This window comes from Acromyrmex echinatior, chromosome 1 (genome assembly GCF_024713525.1).
Source record: "Acromyrmex echinatior isolate Ae372 chromosome 1, ASM2471352v2, whole genome shotgun sequence".
NCBI lineage: Eukaryota > Metazoa > Arthropoda > Insecta > Hymenoptera > Formicidae > Acromyrmex > Acromyrmex echinatior.
In genome coordinates this window covers 969,286-983,295 of record NC_141852.1, presented here as the reverse complement: position 1 = coordinate 983,295, position 14,010 = coordinate 969,286, and the positions used below count along the sequence as shown (strand labels likewise).

Genomic DNA, 14,010 nt, shown 5'->3' with positions numbered 1-14,010 from the left:
GCGTAGCACCCTCAATTGGACGTCCCGAACGAGGTGCATCACATGAGGATATACGACCACGTTTAAATTCATTCACCCAATTATATACAGTCGCAAACGCTGGTGCAGATGTGCTATGAACATTATCCAACTTGGCTTTGATTTCTTTCAGCGTTAACCTTCCATATATAGATGTTTGATCACTGCACGAAACTCGTTTTTTTCCATTTTGCAAAAAATACAAAGGTTGTTCGCTTTAATCGACAGAAATGAAACTACGCGATGAATTCCGCTCAAAATTTAACAGCTGAAAGATGCTACTTATCAATGATAAGTATGACATGACACTGCGAGTGCCCTCTGATAGATTTTCTAAAAATTTATTGATTTGCCCTCGCATCGAATATTGGTTTTCAATAATATTTTACTCAGATATTATCAATTTTACAGAAAAAAAGCAAGTGACAAAAATTGCTTGTTTTCTTCTCATAAAGTTCTGAGAATTTTGTCAGATTTTTTTAGTACCGCATTTTCTCATGTTGGTAAAAATAATTGGCAATAAGAAAATGCAGTACTACAAAATTGACAAAATAAAATTCTTAAAAAATTTTTAGAGCTCTATAAGAAGAAAATAAACAATTTTTGTCTGTTGCTGTTTTTCTGTAAGATTAATAGTAACACTAGAAAAATGTCCAATGTTTTTAATCGAAAATAACCGTTCTACTGCTTTTTCCAATCAATTTTGATCGGATTCAGGATTATCCAATGAAGTAACAAACATACATCAGGATTATCCGATGAAATATAATTTCCGATTACATATGAACGGAATATGAACAGTTATATGCCTATTAGTTAAAATTTCATCAAATAAACCTACAACTTGATCTGACGTTAGACTTGAATAGATAAAAAGAGTATTTTATTCAATCAAATTTGATATCCGATCAATTGGAAGACGCTGGCCAATTACAGAATAGTTGGTTAGACATCATTTCATGTGACTCTTTCTATAGGCTCTAGGCTGATGGCATTACTGTTTGATGTTGAGGTTAAGCGAGCATATATCTCTAGCGCGAATATCTATTTGATTTTTATTATTCTTATTCTTGATATATCACGAACATTATAGTCAACATTCGTTCTTATTCTTGATTATAAACTGCAGTATCGAAAAGAAAGTATGTAACGATGAAATTTCTCAGGATAAAAACAGTGCATGAAACTATGAAAGTTGAGAAAAAAGTAATCCACATTCTTAAGTAAGTAAATCTTTTTTTAAATAAAAATTTGCATGTTAAACAATCAATGCTTGTTTATTCAACTATGTATAATTTGATCAGTCAACGTTAGCCGATCAAAAATACATGCGTGCAGGTACTTAATTGGACATAATAGCCGCTCACTGAGCGATTTTATCTGCTGAATGCAGCCAATGTGATCGAAAACTTCGTTCAAAAGGTATCGAACGGATATTTCTCATCGGATAACGTTCTGATGAATTTATTTCCGATTAAATATGATCGGTTTTTTGTCCAATCAAAATAATCGGAAATGATTGTTTGTTACTTTTTGAAGGAAATAATCTGACCATTATGATCGGAAAAACCTGATATTTTTGTCAGTGTACTTAAGTTAAAAATTATTAAAAATCAATATTCGCTGATTTTTAGTAATTGATATCTTGTTAACTATCACGAAAATTGCAAAATACTAAAAAACTTTCGATTTAGTTTAGTCCGCTCTATCTCTATGCGAAGGTTTTATCATTACTTATCAAATACTATAATATATATTGGGTTATTTAAAAAGTATCCGGTTTTTTGTCACTAGATGGTATTGATGGTCATATATCGGACAACAACTAATCCGATTGTGTCAAACGAACGTGCGTCTGAAAGATGACATTTTAGGTTACATTTTGTGTAAACAAAGTTTGGTGAGTCATCAATCGTGTCAAAAGTTATATTGGTTTGAAAATGAGTGAAATTTCTGAAGAAATACGCTATGTGATGCTTTTTTACTACACAAAAGACAAAAACGCAGCACAAACATGCAGAAAAATTTGTGAAGTTTACGGCGCGGATGCTGTAAGTACATCCTAACGCAGGACGCAGGAGTGATTTGTTCGATTTCGTTCTGGAAATTTTGATGTCAAAGATCGACCTCGCTCTGGTCGGCCAGTCACTGAAAAAGTCGATGAAATTTTGCAACTGGTCGAGCAAGACCGGCATGTGAGCTGTCAGGAGATAACCAATGCACTAAGAATCAACTATGTGACAGTTTGGAATCATTTGAAAAAGGCTGGCTACGCAAAAAAAACTCGATGTTTGGGTGCCACATGAATTAACGCAAAGAAATTTGATTGATCGAATTTCCATCAGCGAAACACTACTAAAACGCAACGAAATCGATCCATTTCTGAAGCAAATCATCACAGGCGATGAAAAATGGGTGAAATATAAGAATATCGTTCGTAAAAGATCATGGAGTAAGCGCGGCGAACCATCACAAACGACTTCAAAGCCTGGATTGATGGCAAATAAGGTGATGCTGTGTGTATGGGGATTGGAAGGGAGTCGTCCATCATGAGATGTTACCACATGGCCTAACGATTAATTCAGAGCTCTACTGTTCACAACTGGATTACAGGAAGCGATTAAGGAAAAACGACCAGAATTGATTAACAGAAAAGGTATTGTCTTCCATCATGACAACGCCAGACCACACACATCTTTGATGACGCGTCAAAAATTTAGGGAACTTGGTTGGGAAGTTTTGATGCATCCACCGTAGCCCGGACCTTGCACCATCTGACTATCATTTGTTTCGATCTCTGCAGAATTCTCTTGATGGAAAAACATTGGCCGACAAAAGAGCTGCCGAAAATCACTTGAAAAAGTTTTTCGCCGATAAACCACACAAAAGTTCTACATGGATGGAATTATGAAATTACCTGAAAAATGGCAAAAGGTTGTAGATAATAATGGCCAATATATACTTGATTAAAATTGATTTTCAATAAAGAAAAATTTCATTCAAAAATTGAACAAAAAACCGCGGATACTTTTTAAATGACCCTATATATATATATATATATATATATATATATATATATATATATTATATATATATATATATTATATATATATATATATATATATATATATATAACTAGAAATAAGTATATTAATAATACATATCTCTCACAATTTTGCATGCTTAAAAATTTATTTTTTACTTCATAAAAAATGTGTATATACATTATATTTATTTCTTTTCAATATCTGACAACTGAAACATGTATTTCAAAAAAATGATGTTTCAACGTTGCAATAACAATTAATGTAGAAACATCAATATAACAATTAATAATTGTAATTAAGACTTTGATAAATAGAAATTCAATAATATATATAATTTCTAAACTAAAAAAGCTGCAAGTTGATAAACGCTAATTACTATTTAACATCCATATACATAAAATATATATAAATTATATTATAATAGGTATAACCAAACGTTTCGATCTTGAATATGATCATCAGCGAATATATAATATCTAAACGTTTTGTTACTCATGTTTTAATAACTTCAAAAATCAGTCGATTGTATACATATAATACAGGGTGCGTCACCAAAATCCGGATAAATTGAACAATTTTTTTAAACAAAATGTTTTTAATGAAAAATTATATATTACAAAAAATTCTTTTACATGACACTTGGGGGATCCCTGTAGAGCACAATTATTCGATATATCCCCCATTAGCTTGAATGATGGCTTTTATTCCCTGAAGCGTTCGCACGCACGCTGTAATACCGACGAATAATGCCTCAATAGTGAAATGCCTTAATAACGTCATATTGGCATGCTGAGACTTGTTTGTGATTATTTCAACTACGCTCCATACGTAGTAGTCCAAGGGATTTAAATCTGAGCCGATGGGAGGCTAGAATTCCTTGGATCAAAACATATCAATGTTGTCTGAGAGCCAATTTTGAATCAAATGACTCGTATGAGCCGGTGCACCGTCCTGCTGAAAAGCATGGCCTTCCGGATGCCACAGTTTCCATCCATAGTTTCACTACATCCATCAGAACGCGCAACGATTGCTCTGGGTCATCCGAAATCAGCGCTTGAGTCCTTTCAACGACTGCGGGGGTTCTCGCGGTGCGTTCTTTCAAGTGACCTTCCTTACTGGAATCTTCGTTGGACTGTTCTAAAGCCGTATTTTGCCACAACGTCATAAATTGTTGATCTCGAGTATCCAAAGAATCGAATTATTTCCGTTGCTGAGCAGCACCCAGCGCGAAGACCTTGGATGATCGCGGCTCTTCGATTATACACTTGATTTTAACATCGCGACCATTTTGAAAATATGACTGTTTATTAGAAGCATCAAGCTTCCTCGGATGCCAACAGCAACTTCTGACGGAGGCACAATATTATAACGGAAAATTTAAATTAAAATTTGTCCGGATTTTGATGATCTTGTATATGTCAAGTTTTGTGGATATAAGATTATTTTTTGCTCCTTATATAGAGTTAATAAAGAACATCTCGCTAAATATATATGCTTTAAACTTTAGAGAGGTTTCTTCGCAGTAATTATACGCGTAATGTATTATTTTTTACAGTGTTCTGAATATACATATTCATTGTTCTCTTTATGAAACTCACACGATTATGATTTGGCCGTTATTTTTGGTCACCCTTAGCGTTTAACAATTTGAAAGTGATTTTAGATGTGCATCAACCCCAGCTAATGCTAAATATTTACAAAAAGTTCGTATTACCAATGTACGTATGAATGTTCGTATGAATGTTCCGAAACAGTAAAAGAATCCTCACAGAATATATAAATGTCGATGAAATTTGTCGTTCAGAACATTGTATGAATACTCCTTGTATATTTCATGAAAATCACGAGTGAGCGAGCAATACATCTCCGCCGATAGAGGGCCGTAATGAAAAACATTTATTCATAGACAAGAATCACCTGGGAGAAAATATAAGGAGCACAGCACTTCATCTGTGAAGTGAGTCCCAAAATTAGAATTTTCCAAATTGAAAACATATTAAGTGTGTTTTCTAAAATAAAATTTTGTTTTTAAAACTGATTCACGGATGACCTGACTTGGAATTTTGAAAAAATTAAAATTTGTGGAATATGTATAGGACATTCTCGGAATATGTAACGACATACAAATGAAATTTTTAAACGATATTTGAATATTTCTTTTACATACCGTAAATATTCGAAATATTTTGGAATATTCTTGAAATGATTTTTGGAAATTTTAAGAACATTTTATGAACATTTCAAGAATATTTGCTGAAATCCTTGATGAAAAATCCTTGGATGATTATCACATTATGGTATTGTAAATATCTTTTCAGTTTATGGCTGTTAAGAACGTTTCTTTCAAGAGTACATTTTACAATAATAATCAGTATAAGTACAGAAATCTATACTTTTTGGAAAATTCGAAACATTTTCCCACATCCATTTTATTCACATACCATAATGTGAATTATCCATTCTTCATCAAGGGTTTATGCACATTCAAAACCATTTTCAAATTGTTAAATGTTAAGGATGGTGAAAAGTAATCGTTGAAATGTTCGTAACCGTAAGGATGGTGAAAAGTAATCGTGAATTTCATTAAAAGAACAACGAATATGTATATATGTATATATTTAGAAAATACATTGTTTATAAAAAAACAACACAGCAAATGTTATAAAAAGCAACACAACAAATGTTATGAAATATTATTCTTGAAATATTCATAAAATTTCCTAAAATCCCCAAAGAATATTCCAAATATTTACGGAATGTAGAAGAAACATACAAATGTCGGTTAAAAATTTCATTTGTAATATATCGTATATTCATAATATATCGTTATATATTTCGAAAATATTCCATATATATTTCATATATTTTCCGCAAAATTTGAATTTTTTCAAAAATTTCCGGTCAGATCGTGAATCAGTTTTTAAACCAAATTTTATTTTGAAAAACATATCAATGTGTTTTCATCATAGAGCTCAATTTTAGGACTTACTTTACAGACGAAGTGCTGCACTCCCTGTTTTCTCTCAGATGATTCTTGTTTCCGAGTAAACATTTTTCGCTGCGGCCCTCTGACGGCGGAGATGTATACTGTTCGCTCGCTAGCGATTTTCGTGAAATACAAAGAATATTCTAAACATTTCATCAACATTTACACATATAGTAACGATTCTTTCATTATTCTGGAACATTCGGTACATTGATAATACAAATCGAACTTTCTGTGAATATTTAGCATTAACTGGGAATACACACAAATAATTACCGTGGAAAAAATTCTCACCAGCCCTATGATATCACTTCAATAATATTTATTCAAAATACTAAGAGCTTATTTTATTATTATTAGTTTAATTTATTAATATATAATGCTTTATATATAATGCTTTATATATAATGCTTTATTCTTCGATTACTATTAGCTGATATTCAGATCATTCGTTTTTTTTCGATAGAATCAACAAACTTATGAGGAATTTTTTATTCTCTTATCAATATATTATCAAATATAAACATTTTTTGATGAAATTCTTGATATACTTTGATTTCTCAACTCCATACAAATTCCTCGTTCATAAATCAAAAACGGAAATATTCTGTTTAACGGTATATATAACGATATATATAACGGACATATATGTGGACAAACCTCCCAATTGTACTTGTATATTGTACTTAATCCTTATACATTGTATTTTAAAAAATAACATTAATTTCAATATTGAAAAAATATTTACATTTCAATATTCAACATTATAGCAACATTAACAATCAATACAAAAATAATAAATATAATTGTGAAGGCCATAGGAATCAATGCTGGTTGTAAACATGTGTGATAATTTTAACAATAAATTAATACAACAATTGGAACGTTTCAACTCAACTCTTTGAGTCATCTTCAGTCTATACCTCTTAAATGTAACGCCACTAATTCGAAATACAATATCTCCAATATCTTAAATGTGATCGTTGTGGAGCAAACATGAGACAACGAGCCGTATTTCAAACATTAATGTTGTCCAACAATGGTTTCAAAGCTTACAAGAGAACCATTTCGGTTTGTATAACAAGTCAGTGAAAATCCTTAATATCAATAAAAGTTGACAGCAGAAGATTGTAAATTAAGGGAAAAGACAAGAGCGAATGTGGCTCGATTATGCACATTATCGATCGAACACGGCAGTATTTCCCAATCGAATACGGATCTGATCGGACACAGACACGATTGGATACAGACTCGATTGGACACGGACCCGATCGAACACGGACTCGATCGGACACACAGCGTTGCATTAACGGACTCGATTACACACGGATCCGATTGCACACATATCCGATTGCGCACAGATCCGATTGTGCATCGACTCGATTGCGCACGGATCCGATTGCGCATGACCCGATTACACACATACTTAATCGGACGTAATAGCGATCGGAAAAACGGGAAAAATATTAGTAGATGAAAAAACATAAATAAGTGTTTATATATCCATGCCAAGTGACTCTCATTCTCCCCTTCCCCCTCCTGCAAAGGAGCGCACAACTTCTATAATTGTACTATTGTTGAGATTAAAAAAATCTATCATGTAGACAGTGAGGGATATGGACTAGTACTTATTGATTTGGGGCGGTTATGTCGCTCCGAACAAAAAGAGCATTTTACTCGCTTGAAGTCTAACCACTTAGAAGTTGTAGCGTAGACAGTGTCCGCTTGGAATATTTCTAATCCATGAAGACAGTGAGATGTGAGAAGTCTAAGTGCAATCGAGTCGGTGGACAATCGGATCGTGCGCAATCGAGTCGATGCGCAATCGAGTCCGTGCGCAATCGAGTCTGTGTACAATCGGGTCGATGTGCAATCGGATCTGTGCGCAATCGGATCCGTATGCAATTGAGTCCGTGTCCTAATGCAACACTGTATGTCCGGTCGTGTCCGTGTCCGATTGAAATACTGTCCGATCGATAATATGCGCAATGGAACACTTCCGCAAGAGCGTACACTGAGAAAAAAGATATAATAATGGTAATAAGAAAAGAGAATTATTCACAAATAGCCGATTATCATTGGATTATTTTGTTAAAATAACAAAATACAATATTTTTTGTTAAATGAACAAAATTTTTTTATTTCATATTACAAATTTATTTGATTACTTACGTTTTGTAAATAATAATGAAATTTGATTGTCTTTACAAAATAAGTATTCTTTTAGTAATTTCAACAAAATAAATCCACTATGGTAGAGCAAGGAGCGTTTCGCGAAGCTATCAGAGATGACGTGCCTTCTCGTAAGAGAAATTCAATGTCTACCTCTATAAAGCCGAGACGATTAGAGATTAATCTCGTAGACTTCTCGATTGTCACCACACCATGATCAATCATAACTATTTTTTCAGATCAATTAGTAATCTCAATTGCTTTAAATCTATATTATATCTTTGCTAATATACTAGCTTGATCAAAAAGTTTCCGGAATTCATTCAAAAAATTCAAAATACAAGTTTATTCATCAAAAGTGATATTGTCCCCTTCAAAGTACTCTCCAGCGACTGCAACGCACTTATGCCAGCGCTTGATCCAGCTCTCGAAACATTTCTGGAACTCTATTATTGATATAGCCATCAGAGCCGTCTTCGATTTTTCCATTACCTCCTTTCGGCTGTTAAAACGCGTTCCCCGCAGTGGTTTTTTGACTCGATCGAACAGAAAAAAATCGCAGGGAGCCATATCGGGTGAATTCGATGGCTGTTGGATGGTATTCGTTTTGTTCTTGACCAAAAATTCACGGATAATGATGGCACTGTGCGACGGTGCGTTATCATGGTGCAAAATCCACGAGTTGTTTACTCACAAATCCTTTCTTTTTTGGCGAATTGCTTCACGCAAACGTCTCATAACGCCCAAATAATACTCCTTATTAACTGTTTGACCTTCTGACAAAAATTCGTGATGTACAATACCGTTGTAATCCATGAAAACCGTGAGCATCGCTTTCTTTTTCGACTGAAAACGACGTGGTTTTTTTGGTCTTGGCTCATTTGGAGCTCTCCATTCACTCGCCTGATGTCTGGATTGCGTGTCGTACTCATAAACCCACGTCTCGTCTCCAGTAATGATGCGTTTGATAAATGTTGGGTCGGATTCAGTCTTGGAAATCATGTATTTGGCGATGTCAACGCGGTCCCTTTTTTGCATGAAATTCAGTTCCTTCGGGACCAACTTTGCAGCAACACGACGCAAACCCCAAATCATTAACTACAATGTCCTGAACGGATCCATAAGCAATGTTTAAGTCCTCTGCCAGCTCTCTGATAGTTAATTTGCGGTTATTGGCCAACATTTCTCTCACTTTATTGATGTTTTCGTCGGTTTTCGATGTCGACGGCCTACCACTGCGTTCGTTATCCTCGACGGATTCACGACCACTTCTGAAGCGTTCATGCCACTCGTAAACGGTTGTTTTCTTTAGAACATCACTGCCGAAACAGTTTCCCAACATTTCCAAGGTTTTCGCACCATTGAATCCATTTTTAACGCAATATTTAATACAAACTCGTTGTTGCAAATTCAACTCCATTTTTAAAACTGTAAAAAATCGAAAACACGCGCAGAGGTAGATGTACTCAAGACGGCGTAATTTTTACAAATGTCAAGCTATGGCGATAAAATTTGATGGAAATGTCAATGATAGATGTGGCAACCTAGCCAAAAAAAAGAACTCAAATCAGCTGACTCAGAGCATCACCTGGTGGTCTCTTCCGGAAACTTTTTGATCAAGCTGGTATATCTTCTAAGCTAAGGAAACTCAAAAACGCCAAACATAATTTCACTCTGTAGAAGGTGAGAGATATATATTATTCATTTTATTCCGGTATAATAAAATGTTCTATTTCTAACTACAAAAGATCTGTAAACATCATACAAAACAGTTTGTATTACTAAATTATTAATTCATTTAGTAAATTCAACAAATTAATATTGTCGCGGTCAAACCAATGGTTTGATTGATTATATCAACAAATAGTTTTTATATCAGCAACAAAACTTTGGTTATTTGGTACAAAACATTTTTCTCAGTGTCGTAGATTTCAAGAAATTTAGTATTATAGTGCATGGTAAAGTTGTAGAACGGCTAATATCTCAAAAATATTGATTTATTTTAAAAATATTTGAAACAAAAATAAATTTTTAAAAAGTTATCAAATAATGATATTTATTTGATCTTAGAATGACCTTGAAAAATGTTTTCGAAATTTCCGGGAAAGATCACTGGAGTTCCTAAAAAAAAAGAGAACCCAAAGAAGCAAGAGAACGTGTACCACAGTATTTCTCAGGGGTCCGTGCTAAGGCCCCCCCTATTATGGAACATTGGATACGTCATACTCCGCCCTTGCCCCCGGCTGTGAAGTCGCTTGCTACGCAGACGACACGTTAGTGCTGGCCGGGGGAGCAAACTGTGGAACTATAACCACGACAAACATTGCCGTGGCCTGTGTGATGCGCTCAATAGAAGGCATAGGACTCAAGGTGGCACCCCAGAATATTGAAGCCATGTTTATGCATGACAGAACGCATGGAGCTCCATCCGATGCTCATAATATCATAATCAATAATAGGGATATCCCTCGTCCAGATAGGACTTGAAGTATCTAGGTCTCAAATGGATGGCCGATAGGAGTTTAGGGATCACTTCGAACGGGCTCCCTGGCTCTCAAGGCAAATAAACAGGCCGATGCTCTTGCTGGCCTGATGCCCAACTTAGGCAGTTCGAGAACGCGGCGTATGTACATGCACACTGTTCTGTCGAGACTCCTATATGGGGCCTCAGGAGGGAAAGGCGCGTTTTAGCCTCCGCATTAAAACAACCCTTCACAGGATACAGCGGAAGCTAGCACAATGTATCATACGCACTTACAGGACGATATCCTTTGCTGCCGCGTCGATCCTCGCGGAAATTCCCCCGGTGGAACTGTTGATCAAAAGTCGAACGAACGTGTACCGTTGAGTTAAGTCCGACTTACGGGGGGATTCCGTGGCCCCTAGAACCGTGGAACTTAAGCGTGAGGAGGCCAAACTGTGGATCATTGAAGAGTGACAAACTCTGCTCAAGGATCTGCACTGCGTCAGTTCTCGGATCGTCCAGGCCATCCGCTCTTACCTCAAAGAGTGGTAGGTCCTGGGGAAGGATATCCTTCAGAATGACGCATATTCACCGGTCATGGATGTTTCGATGAATATTTGTGTTGAATCGGTAAGGAGCACCGTAAGGTATCACCACTGTGCGGCCGACGAGAACACTGCGCAACCTACTCGAGGAGTATCCCGCATTGCCAAGCAGCGCGGTGCCCTGATCGCGGTGGTAGAGCCTGACCTCTCGCTGTCCTTCATAGTGCGGAAAATGATGAGTGGCGAAAAGGCATGAATGTCCATTTTCTCCTTTTGCGAGGCAGTCATGCGATGGGAGGAGAAGGCGAGAAGGAGAAGGAGAGAAAGAGAGAGTCAGAGGATCAGAAGACCCCATGCGGGAATCGGGGGTGAGTGGCGTCCCTCGCCCTCCCGCCTCTACGGAGAGCGACATCGACTAGGTATTCCGCCCGCTGCCGAGTTGCCGGCCTACGGACATACAATAAGGTCAGCGCGAAGGAGAACTGGGGTAAAATCAGAGTGGGATAAAACCGAGTCTCGACTCTGCCCCCCCTCCCCTTCATGAGAAGAGCGAGATAGAGGGGAGGGCGATGTTCCGGAATGTCGGTCCAGGAGCTAGGCAAGAGGCCACCGGGAGATGTGTTGGCTACGACCGACAGGCCCAAGGGCGTTCCGGAAGAATGCTGCATGCGTCCCGAGTCGCCCTCAACTATTGACCTAGATATGCAAACCGGCGGAGATTTTAGTGGATGCATAGTCCCACATAACCCTTGGTTAGGTTCCCATCTACCGAGGGTATGCATTTCCTCCACCTTACCAAAAAAAAGCGTTTTCAAAGTCAACACAAAAATCTTAAACGAAACTTTTTACTTTTCATAGCATATCTTTATAACTGACGTTGATACGTTTCCAGAACATTGATTACAAATCTTTTTTTTATAAGAACTTTCCAAATTATAGCATTTGAAAATTACGAGTACAGTACCGCCGGCATTAGCACATGAGTATATAACAATTGCATACGAGCCAATTGCGCACAAGCCAATCACAAAGATATAATAAAAAATTAAAAAATCTCTACGCAGAAGTCGCATTCGCGAGATACAGATTACTAAAACCATCTATTGGAAAAATAATGGATTTCTTTTTACTACACCTAATATATTCAAAAAATTTCATGCTTATTTTAAATTTGATACATTTTTTTTGGCGTGACGACCATAGTTGTGTATTTTAAATATATTTTGTAACGCACAATTCTTAACATATTTTACACATTGCATAGTATTAGTAACATCTAGATTATGTAAAGAATCTATATCTTCGTAATCAGCATCCAAGGTCTCAATGGTCAAGCTGTAGTTATCAAATATATCAACCATTCGCGTTTTTCACATCCTTTAACGTATACGAGAGCCTTATTGTCGTTACTCTTTTTTACACGAATTACAGCCATAATCAGGCGTTTCGCCATGCTGTACGGGATCATCTTGTCTTCCCATTGAAATCCATGGTGATAAGTACTCAGACAGGAAGCAATACTTTTCTGACTTTGTCAAGAAATAGTATGGGACACGTAAAAATGTAATGAGACAGAATGGCTCCTTTTCTTGACCGTGAAGTCGGCCGGAAAGGTGGCCACAGTTTTTTGGGATATAAATATGCCTGCGGTATATTTATATACGGTATATTTATTATTACTTTCTGTTGAAGCAAACGATTAATGGTGATAATGGTGACTACGTAGTCTTAGTGGATCGTTCCAACACCGCCATTTCCTTCACGACAAATTTCTTTCCAACGATAAATCCTTGCAGATCTACAAACGTTGGTATAATCATGGTGAACGACTTTCGAAACTGTGCTCGATCGCAAAAAATCTTGGTTTTAATCTCTTTTATTGAAAAGACGGGGAGAGTATTTTTTCTTTCAGCAATGATAATTTATATAATCTTGCGTACTACGTTGGACAAAGAGCTATATTCGATCACAATCGTAAGACAACAGGCTATAATATTCGCGAGTATATATTCCTTGAATTTTAATTACATATCCACTGGACCGACTGTATCTTGATGAATTCGTTTTGTCGTGAGCAGTCAATGATAACGTGAGTATAACCGTGAAGAAAGTTTTTCATGTTCAATAATGTTTCACGATTTTCCCAGAAAATTTGGTAATAAAACGTACAAAAACGTACGAAGGCAATAAGTTCTTAGAAAATCAGTCAGAGGGCACTTACTTTTTGACAAGTAGTATCTTTCAGCTGATTACTGTTAAATTTTGAGCGAAATTCATCGTGGTTTCATTTCTGTAGACGATTAAAGCGAACAACCTTTGTATTTTTTGTAAAATGAAAGAAAACGAATTTCGTGCAGTGAACATCTACATATGAAAGGTTTAACGCTGAAAGAAATCAAAGCCGAATTGGATAATGTTCATCTGTACCAGCGTTTGCGACTGTATACAATTGGATGAACGAATTTAAGCATAGTCGTACATTCACATGTGATGCACCTCGTTCGGGACGTATAATTGAAGCCGCTACGCCAGAAATCATCGATAAAGTTCACGATATTGTTTTAACTGATCGACGAGTGAAAGTGCGCGAACTTGTTGAGGCCACAGGCATATCACATGGCACAGTAATTTCAATTTTGCACGAATAATTGGGTGAAAAAGCTATCGGCAAGATGAGTGCCGCGTTTGCTTACTGTGGACCATAAGCACGATCGTGTGACGATTTCAAAACAATGTTTGGAGATGTTTCAACGTAATTCAGATGAATTTCTGCGTCGA

At 36.2% G+C, this 14,010-nt stretch overlaps 1 pseudogene; it reads right to left on the bottom strand.

Moving 5' to 3' along the window:
• Window positions 1-8,720: 8,720 nt before the first annotated feature.
• On the bottom strand, window positions 8,721-9,874 carry LOC147910779 (protein GVQW3 pseudogene; annotated as a pseudogene).
• Between the last annotated feature and the right edge of the window lie 4,136 nt (window positions 9,875-14,010).